Here is an 11063-nt window from a genome sequence, read left to right as displayed (position 1 = left end):
GGGTGTGCTCCAGTGCTACTGTTACCAGGCAGATATAGGGCCCACATGATGCATGCATAAAATCCAGCACCTCATATGAGTCAGTGCATGTCACCCCAGCACATCATGTGATTGGATTACATGATAAAAGCATAATGATGATACTTTTTATATTATTTAAATGTCAAATTAATTGAAAATTTATATTTGAATACGAGATATTTCTGTAATGTATTGTAAATTTGTTATGTATTATAAATTTATAATTATTACAAATTCTTTTACTTATTTTTTTATTACATTTGCATTTGATTACCAAATTATATACTGAATTATATATTTAAAAAACAGGGTAAAATCATAATAATGAAGATTTTACCTTATAATACCGTTGCAATTCATTATCCAAATAAGCACCCTTGTCCGTTGTATTTCTCAATTTTCAAAAATAATATATGGTAAGGCACATTAGCATTAGGAAAAGGACACCATTTAAAAAATGATGCGACTTGCCCCGTAGCTTTTCTACATAACTAAAAGTAGTGTTCAACTATAGTTTACAAGTATTGCGGTACTACAAGAATCCTTCACTGACAATCAAAACGTAAGCAATTGCCTCGCCTAGCTTGCCGCACTCAATGGGAAAAGACCTGAAACAATTCAAAATCCAAGCCGAGACCTACCTCAGGATCGGCCCGTTGACAGCCCTAATGGTATCAACATCGCTTCGGTATAAGGTTCCTCAAAAGATACTGTCATAAAGCATATGCTCTAAAATTACTTACGAACCTAAACTACGACAGCATTACGCTCTGACCATCCTCAACCGTCGTCCGATCATCTATATTCCCTGCTCGCATGCACTGACACCATGCACAAGCATAAACTACAGCAGCAAGCAACCATCACTCGTCGGATACTCCGCAATGAGTCCCAAGGTCAACATGCTCAAATGCGAACCATAGCGACCAAATAATTCCTGTGATTAATTGGTAATCATTCGTCAAACATCTTTCATTTCAATGGTCCATCAATACATGAAGCTATAAATTTCATTTTACAAGCCATGCAGAGGGCACCCAAGATTACGACAGTTTAATTTACATTACTTGTATGATTTGTGTGCAAGTTATTGGTGCCTGTTTAACAACTATAACACTCAGCCAGTGTATCAAAGTTTCTCTCTTGTCATTATTCTGGCAAGAATTTCTGTTCTTGTTTAACTGATCCGTACCCATGGTGTGCACGCCTTCAACTAATTATTATGGTTGGGAGATGTACTCTCTCATTAATCATTGTGTTTGGTGCACTAACAACACGTGTAAATGATATACACGTACGTAATATATGAACTGTTCACCAGTTAATCTCTAATGTGTGGTTGTTATGCATTAAAGATCATTCTAACCAGGTCATTAGATAGGGACACATACGTACTCTCCAGACAGCTCTTCAAAAACGGTGAAGTGTGAACTGACAGTGGGTGTACTAACAAGCTAACAAAAAAAAAAAAAGACAGCTCTTCAAAAACGTGGACCACCCAGTGATGATGTTGACCTGACCTTTGAGACACAGAATCTACACAGTGAGTCCCTATCCTCTGCTTGTCACAAGCAAGATTTCCTGCTTGTTGCAATGTGATTGGGCCACATCATCATTGATTGTATTTAATGCAGCAATGCTGATAATGTCAATAATGACGTGAACTAATTACATTACAACAAATAAGAAATTTCTACTTGTGGTAAGCAGGGGATCTGGATTCATATACAGTTGGTTACTTGACATCATCACTATTATGCAAGTGAGCCTCATTTCAAGGCGTGAGGCATGCAGGGGAGCAAATTAGGTGAGGTTGGTGCCCTCAGGTGGCCAGATTTGATGTGGTTAGTCCTTGTGAGGTTGGTCAAGTACGCACTCGACCTAATTGCTTCCAAACAAATGTGCTTTGCATAGCAGATGCAGATTAAGTGGTGTGTTGATGTGTTGGGTGCTGTGGGGCCTAATGTGATGTATGTGTTTTATATCCATGCTGTCCATCTATTGTTCCAGCTTATTTTAGAACATGAGCCTATGATTTTTGATCAGAAGCTCAAGTGCACACCATAGGAAATAGTGGTGTTAATGATGTCATTGTTGAAATCTTTTGAGTAGACATCATCTGTTGCATTTTTAGTGTTTCAAAATAAATAAAAATTATTTTTTAAAATGGTTTGAAATTTTCTTCCTTTAAAAAAAATAAAGAATAAAATTTAAAAGCAACAAAGGCTTTTGACTCCTAGTGTAATGGATTTAGTCCCACGTTGAAAAGGCTAGTAGAATACTGTGTGTTTATAAAAGAAGGAATTTGGACAGGGCGTCGACTTCTTTTAGGGACGTGAATTTGGTTGTTGAAGAGTTATGCCAACAACTTCAATCTATACCATGAACACCACGTGTGCATCGGGTGAGGCCGCACCATGGTGTAGTGTCACATGAATACACTTGTCAAAGCGTAAACATTTTGTTGCTTTTGCAATTCCATTTTTTTTTTTTATAACAATCTAACAACCATGTCTTGGGCAAGGGTGTTTCTGCACCCATTCATGGCATCCAAAGTCTATAAAACGGAATTCTCCAATTCCAATTTGCATAATATTCAGTTATCTGCAATCCGAATTTTAGCAATAGTATAAGTGTTTTCTCTCTGATTCGTTTTGGTTTTGTCTTGGTTAGATAAATAGTGACAGTTCAAATCTTCATACATCCAGCAGATATTCATACCTCAAGTGCGCTGGCGTGGCAAGACAATATTCAAGATGATTGTTAGGCATTCTTATTACGCCATGGACAACTTCTAAAGAATGACAAATTAACATTAAGCCAAATGACTTTCACCGTGCTTCAAATTTTATAAATCTTTCTATTCTTCCTCACTTAAATTTCTAATCTCTATTTTAATTTTTTTAATCCAAATTTTTATAATAACAAATTTACAGATCTAAAATTCCAACACCATCATCACCAAAGAAATAGATAGGAAATTCAAATGCTAAGTGGACCATGATTTCACATGCTCTTTTCCATCAATGCACGGTTCCTCAAAGAAATAATAGCATCAGTAATAGTGCATCTATCGCATTAAATGCAGTAATGATGTAGCCCAATCACATTTCAACAAAAAGGATTTTCCAGGTTAACGTGCTCCTACGCGATCCATAGTGATTGAGTAATCCTAACCTTTGATTAACTGCCAACTTGAATAATCCTAACCTTTGATTAACTGTCAATCATTCGTTGAATTCAGACTGTAGAATTTGTTTCATTTCAATGGTCCATCATACGTACATGAAGCTGTAAATTTCGTTTTACAAGCCATGCAAAGGACAGCCAAGATTACGATGACGGTTTCATTTACATAACTTGAAACACACGTATGCAAGTTATTAGCGCCTGTGTATCAACTACAACACTCAGCCAGCGTATCAAAGTTTCTCTCTTCTAATTATTCTTGTGAGTAGTTTTGTCCCGTGTAACCGGTGCCCACGCCCTGCACGCCTTCAACTGATCATTATGGCTGCAGGATGAAGTCTCTCATTAGCACCAGAAATAGTGCTCCGTGCATAGCAATACACGTAAATGACATACACGTATGTAATATCTGAACCGTTCACCAATCAATCCCTACCGTGTGGGGGCTATTTATTAAAGATCATCCCAAACTGGTCATTGGATAGGAACACACACATACCGAATTCAGACCGTTGGTTGATTTCTCCAGACAGCTCTTCCGAACGTGGACCACCTGGTGATGATGTTGAATTGACCTTTGAGACAGAATCTATACATGGGAGCCTAGCAGGTGTTACCCCGAAAACAAGTTAGAGGGTGTTATCCTGACTGTATGGGGTCCACTTTGATGAATTTCTTGTATATCCAGACTGTTCATCCGTTTTTTCATCTCATTTTAGGATTTGAACCCAAAATTTAAGCAGATCCAAATCTCAGGTGGACCACACCACTGGAAAATGTGGTGATCGACCATTAAAAACTTATTGTGTCCCATAAATTTTTTGGATCAGGCTGATATTTGTATTTTCCCTTCATACAGGTCTGTTTGACTTTATCAACAGGTTGGATGGAAAATAAACATTAGGTGGACCCTATGTAGTAGTGTTTAATGCCAATCACCACTATTCTTGTTGCATGGTCCACCTGAGATTTGGATCTACTTAGGTTTTGGGACCAAGTCCTAAAATAATAGGGAAAAAACGGATGAATGGCGTGGATATACAATAATTCATCAAGGTGGGGACCACAGTCAGGGTAACGCCCACTAACTTGTTACCTGAGTAACACCTAATCCATTCCTTCTACCCAGTAGTTAGGCATCTGAGTGGATAAGGTTATATCCTGTGTGGCTTGATATCAGTCGATCAGGGAAACGGATTGGCTACTCCCCCTGCCACCGGTGCTCTGTGGGCCCCACCATGATCTATGTGTTTTATCTATGCCGTCTATATATTTTTATAGATCATTTTATGGTATGAGACCAAAAATTAGGTATATAACAATCTTAAGTGGATCACATTACAGGAAACAGTGTTGAATGAATGTCGACCATTAAAAACTTTTTGGGGGCCATAAAAGTTTTGCATCAATATGATCTTCTTCTTCTTTTTTTTTTTCGCTTCATCTGGGTCTGTATGACCTAATCAACAGATTGGATGTCAAATAAACAGTAAAGTGAACCTTAGGAGGATTTTAATGGTGGATATCCAATCACTATTGTTTTCCTGTGGTGTGGTCCACTTGATATTTATATCCCTCTCATTTATGGGATGGAAGCTAAAATGATCTTTAAAATTGGATGAACGGAATGGATGAAACACATACATCATGGTGGGGCCCACAGAGCACCAACTACCAGCCAACGGGCCGGTGGCGGGGGAGTACCCAATCCGTTTCCGTCCATTAGGCACTTGGCCTAACCACATTCAAACAAGGTGATTTACGTTGTCAGAGGTGGCTTTAGTGGATCTTGGGTGCATCCTTGACCATGGAGCCTACTGTGATGTATCTGTCTTATATCCATGCAGTCTATATGTTTAGCTAAATTGTTTTTAAGACATGAGATAAAAAAATGAAGCACATCCAAATTTTAGGTGGATCACACCGCAATGCAATAAATACAGGTGAATGCATTCCATTATAAACTTTTGGGGGACCACTATAATATTTATTTGTCATCTAACTTGTTGATCAAGTCATACAGACATAAATGAAGGGATCACACAAAATTTAGCTTGATCCAAAAGTTTTGTGATCCTAAGAAAATTTTAACGGTGGATATTCAATCACTACTATTTCTTATATTGTGGTCCATGTGAGATTTAAATATGTTTAATTTTTAGCGCATGCCTAAAATAAGGCCGGTAAAATCAATGGATGACCACTTAATTTACTGTGAACTTATATTAGTGAATTGATCTTAAAGTTTGACCATTTATAAGATGTTTTAAATATTGACCAATATTTTCAAATTGGTTTCAGGGCCGGTGGCCTCGTGTATGAGACTCTTCATTGAGTCTATTGTAAAGTTGTTTTAAAATTTTGAATTGATATGGCATGATGAATCCATACCTTTATCTCATTGCCTAGGCCCTATATTCATGGGTTTGGTCCTCAGTTGAACCCTCATCATGGGCCTCAAATCCATGAGTTCCACCCCCTTATGGGTTCTAAATCACATGAGTTCCTCCTTACATGAGTCACCCGCCTCACATGGGCCCCAAATCATATGGGTTCAGCGGGCCGCCCACCCTGAGTGTGCCCTTGCATCCCACAGGCTACTCCACTCGAGTCCGGTGTGAAAATGCCCCCATATTAACACCTCGTCTGGGGAGTCTCGAACATGAGACATCCCACTCTGATACCAATTTGATGGAGGACAATTAGTCACTTGCTTTAAAAGCTCGAATTGACAGAGCACGGCGAATCAATCCCTTCATCTCATAGCCCAAGCCTCACATCCCATAGGTTAGGACCTTGGCCAAACTCCCCTCATGGGCCCCACTTCACATGGGTTCCACTTCACATGAGCCACCTGCCTCATACGAGCCGCCCACCTCACATGAGCCACCCACCCCGAGTGTGCCCTTGCATCCCACAAGCAACCCCACTTAATCCGGGTGTGAAAATGCTCCTGCATTAGTAAACATACTTCATTCATAATAAGGTATACAAGTCTTGTAACATGCTTCATTCATAACCATGGTACTCCCCTGAAGCCCTAATCACCTCTTATATGAGATGCAATTGCTGGAGGAATGTTTGAGAGAACCCTAGGGGACCGGCAAATCCTTTAGACATCTCACCTTTGAAGAGAGCTAGAGAGAAAAGGAGAAGAGAGAGAGAGAGAGAGAGAGAGAGAGAGAGAGAGAGAGGTGCACATTGCACTTTCCTCTTTTCTACACACTACACACTTGTGTAGTCTCTTTCTTGAGTGTCTGGTTCACTCTACAGATGGCTCAATATCAAATCTCTCCTTCTACTAGAGAAATTGACGTGGGTTCTTCTCTCCTTAAACATGCAATAGATCAGGGAGAAACTCTCTACATTGAGAGATCCATAGCAATAGAAATAACGAATTGGTCCGCATACAAATACATTGCGTGATTAGTTTTATGCTTTGAAAAATGATTTGATTTATAAACGAAGATCTTAAATTTAAAATGTATAAAAGTATTTCTAAAATTTTAATACCGTTATGTTTATCCTCAATAAAAACCAACACGTTTTATAAAGAACATGCTCCAAAGCTACTTACAAGCCTAAATAATAAACTGGAGTAGCAATTCAACCAAGAACTTACCTACTACTTATTGAATCAGTTAAACAATTTGGTTATGCTCCCAATATTATTGAAGAGTCACTGAAGGTACTTCAGGGGCATCCTAGTACTGTTCTTCATTAAAAAATTGATTTCTAGACAAGGGTCCCCCCCCCCCCCAAATATATCATTTGATTTCCTGACTTCATAAATTACACTCCTATTCTCACACTTAGTACGTCTGAAATCTACCAGCAGCGGTGAATTTTACATGTCTTGGACATGAATACATTCAAGATATCTGAAATCTACTAGTATTGGTGAATTTCACACATCCTGGATTGGACAAAGGATGTGAACAAGTGGTGTGTTTCACTGTAATGAAAGTGTATGTGGCATCGGTTGGACTAGTGGTACATGTGCTTGATTTCCAACAGAACTTGCATTGATCTGTTGCTAGGGTGAAACAAATGCTCTATCAGCGAACAAAGCCACTAACTGATTCATGCTCTCAGTGTGGCCGACTATTCACTTATTGAAACCCTCGGTACTCTTAACTCACTAGTGCTCTGCTTGAACTCGTGATAGTTCTGCGATGTACTGAATCTCCCTTTGCATGTCAACCATCCTAGCTGACATAATCTCAAGTGGTTCAACTCGAGATGTCGATGGTCTATTTAGATTTGAAGGAATAGGCACCGGACTAGGTGGTAGATTTCCTTGCTCATGCAGTTATTGGACTTGCAATTTCTCATCATTAGTAGGAAACTTGTTATCCACAATAGTGTCTATTGAAGTATTATGCTCACTCATTCGGCTCATGATTCTGAATGATTATTGCACCGGCAAATATATTTATGCTAACCAAGTAATTTGTAGTTCCACCGGGCGTATAAAAAATTGTTACTCGCTCGGTTTGTTTTCTGTTGTGCGGGCTTGCTAGAATCGATACAACGACTTGATTCAAACCGATTAACTTTGACCCTCAGTGCCAAAATAAGTATATATGTCCAATATGAACGTATATAAACAAATTTTGAGAAGATCGGTCACTTACTCAAACACTTGCAGAATTTGATAATGATTGGGTAATAATCGAATGGTGGGTTTTTTTTTAAAATTTTTTTTACACTATGATCCATAGCTCAAGTGGTAGAGTGAGTGAAGATACCTCGTTTCAACACTGAGGTCTTGGTATCGATTCCCTAGTGGGGGTGGCTAACAGTGGAGTATACTAACAAGCTAAATCAAAAAAAAGAAGAAGAAGGATGGTGGGTTTTTTCTCTAAAGCAAGATAAGTTACTTTGTACCTTCTACAATAAAGTATTTTTAAAAACTAGTGCAAATCAAATAAAAAGAAAAACTCACAATCGGTCATTAATAGCAACTTTAAGAATGTATCTTTTGAAAAAACTGCTTGATATTGGTTAATGAACAAATCTAGTGTATGAGCATGAACTTGAATTACAATTAAAGATTATACTTAAGAATTATTGTTACTTGATTATTGCTATTTTTAAGATAAACTGAGATAAAAGATAAATTAGTAGATTTGTTTGGTTTGATTGTGTGAGACTTGTGTGTTTTTCCTCTATAAATTTCTTTTTCTATTTATAAATTTCTTTCGTTACTCCAATGGTTACAACAATCTAATAACTTCTCTAAATTCTTTTTCTAATACATTTTTCTTTACTATAGTTCTTTTTCTGTTGGTCAGGATTTTATTATCCTCGGTCACCTTTTATATCGTAACCAACTCAATCCTGCTTCTGGTACGTTTACTAAGGCACTTCAGGGACTCACAGCTTTGTGAAAGCTGTAATCTGTAAAATGCAGTCTAAGGATTATGAGCTTCCTATTTCTCATGTAACGCTAGGCGTGACTTTTTTATGGCTTTCTCATAACACCTAGAAATTAGGTACAACAATGTAAATTTCCTTTTACAAGGCATGCAAAACAGTTCAATGTACATTACTTTCATGACACGTCAGCAAGTTACTGGTGCCTATGTAACGGAAACAGATTGGCTACTCCCCTGCCACTGGCCAATGGCTGGTGGTCGGTGCTCTGTGGGCCAATCATGATGTATGTGTTTCATCCATTCCATCCATCTATTTTTCTAGATCATTTTACAGTATGAGACAAAAAATAAGGTATATCCTAATCTCAAATGGACTACATTACAGGAAACAGTGTTGAATGAATGTTGAGCATTAAAAACTTTTTGGGGGCCAAAAAAGTTTTGGATCAAGCTGATTTTTGTTTTTCCCTTCATCTGGGTCTATATGACCTAATAAATAGATTAGATGTCAAATAAATAGTACAGTGGGCCTTAGGAGGTTTTTAATGGTGGATATCTAATCACAATTATTTTCTAGTAGTGTGGTCCACTTGAGATTAGGATATACCTAATTTTTTTTTATATAATATCATAAAATGATATATAAAAATATATGGATGGCATGGATGAAACACATACATCATGGTAGGGTCCACAGAACATCAAACATCAGCTACCAGGCTGGTGGTAGGGGAGTAGCCAATTCGTTTCTAGGGTTCTACACGAACCGAGCTAGCTCGATTAGCTCGCTCGACTCGACTCAAAAAAGTTCGATTTGACTCAGTTCAAAGCTGAGTTCGATCCGATTTGATCTGATTTTTTGAGCTCGAAAATGAGTTCGAGCAGGTCCCAGCTCAACTCGACTCGGATCGAATCCATCTCAAATCCAGCTTGAATCGAACTCGGATTGAACCAGTTTGGTGACTCGGTTACTTTGCTATTAATGTTGCTCACCAAGTGTTTGATAAGATGACTCAACGAAGTGTGGCCGGTGGCAAGGAAGGTATGTGCATGAAACAAATACCATTTTTTTCTTAGTTCTTCTTGGTTTTTATATTGTTTAGAAAGTGTTTGATAAAATACCTGTAAAATCATTGCTTCTATTTCGCATATAGAGGGATTTTGAAGGTGCAATCCAAGTGTTTCTCTCAATGAAAAACTCGGCTCGATCTTGACTCGAACTCTGCTCGAATTGGCCCGAGCTGCTAACCAAACCCAGTCCAACTAGCCAGTCAGGCTTGAGGACTAGGCCAAGCCGAGTTTGAGCTGAGGTCAGCCAGTGGACTAGCCGAATCTAGCTGAGGCCAGCTCGACTCGGTTGGAGTCGATGTACGCCCCCAATAATCCGTTTCTATCAACTAACTCTCCACCGCCGGTCAAGGTCTCTCTGGCCATTGTCCTCGTTAGAATTTTTGTTTTCATTTGACCGAATCGCGTCCTGCCCGGCCTGAACAGAATCGGTCCGGTAGGGGCTGTGTGGCTCCACCGTAAGGTATTTATTTTAGCCAAACCGTTCATCCATTTTAAAAGATCACTTTAGGAACCGAAAAAAAAAAAAGAGAGCTAGATCCGAGGATCTATTGGACCACATAGTGGGAATTGAATACCTACCATTAAAAGCTTTTTGAGGCTAAGGAAGTTTTGAATCAATCTTACATTTGTGTTTTCCCTTCATCCGGTTATATGTGATGTTATGAACCCGTTGGATGGTACAGAAACATCACGGTGGGCCCCACGAAGGTTTCGTCATTATTACTGCTGCTTTCTACGGTGTGGTCCACCTGAGCCTTGTATCTACCTCATTTATTTAGGTCATTCCTTAAAATTATATATAAAATGGATGAACGGCATGGATAAAACTCATACATCATAGTGGGTCCGAAAGATCCCCTGCCTGGACCGATTTCTGTACAGCAGCCGTAGGACGCAAGCCGCTTCTGATAGCGACGGCATCCACGCCTTCAGCTAATCATCATGGTTGCGGGATGTACGCTCTCGTTAGCATCAGAAATGGTGCTCCGTGCACTAATAACACGTGTAAGCGACATACATGTACGTCATATCTAATCGGTTCATCAATCAATCCCTACTGTGTAGATGCTAGGCATTAAAAGATCATCTCACCTAGCTATTAGATAGTGACACATACACACCAAATTCGGACGGTAGGTTAATTTCTCCGTACCGCCCTTCCGTGTTGACCTGTCAGAATCCACACAGCAGGTTTCTCTGACTTCTGATGGAAACGATTTGGCTGGTGTAGCACACACCACCCAGCTGGCTGCTGTGTTGACGTCACCAGGCTCCGTGGTCCATTACGAGATATGTGTTATATCCGCACTGCCCATTCATTTTGCAACATTGTCGAGCCTAAAAATAAGACACATCCAAAGATCAAGTGGACCACACTATAAAAAATAATAAGGCTTAAAA

The sequence above is a fragment of the Magnolia sinica genome, chromosome 5, assembly GCF_029962835.1.
Source record: "Magnolia sinica isolate HGM2019 chromosome 5, MsV1, whole genome shotgun sequence".
Classification (NCBI taxonomy): domain Eukaryota; kingdom Viridiplantae; phylum Streptophyta; class Magnoliopsida; order Magnoliales; family Magnoliaceae; genus Magnolia; species Magnolia sinica.
This window is presented reverse-complemented; position numbering follows the sequence as displayed.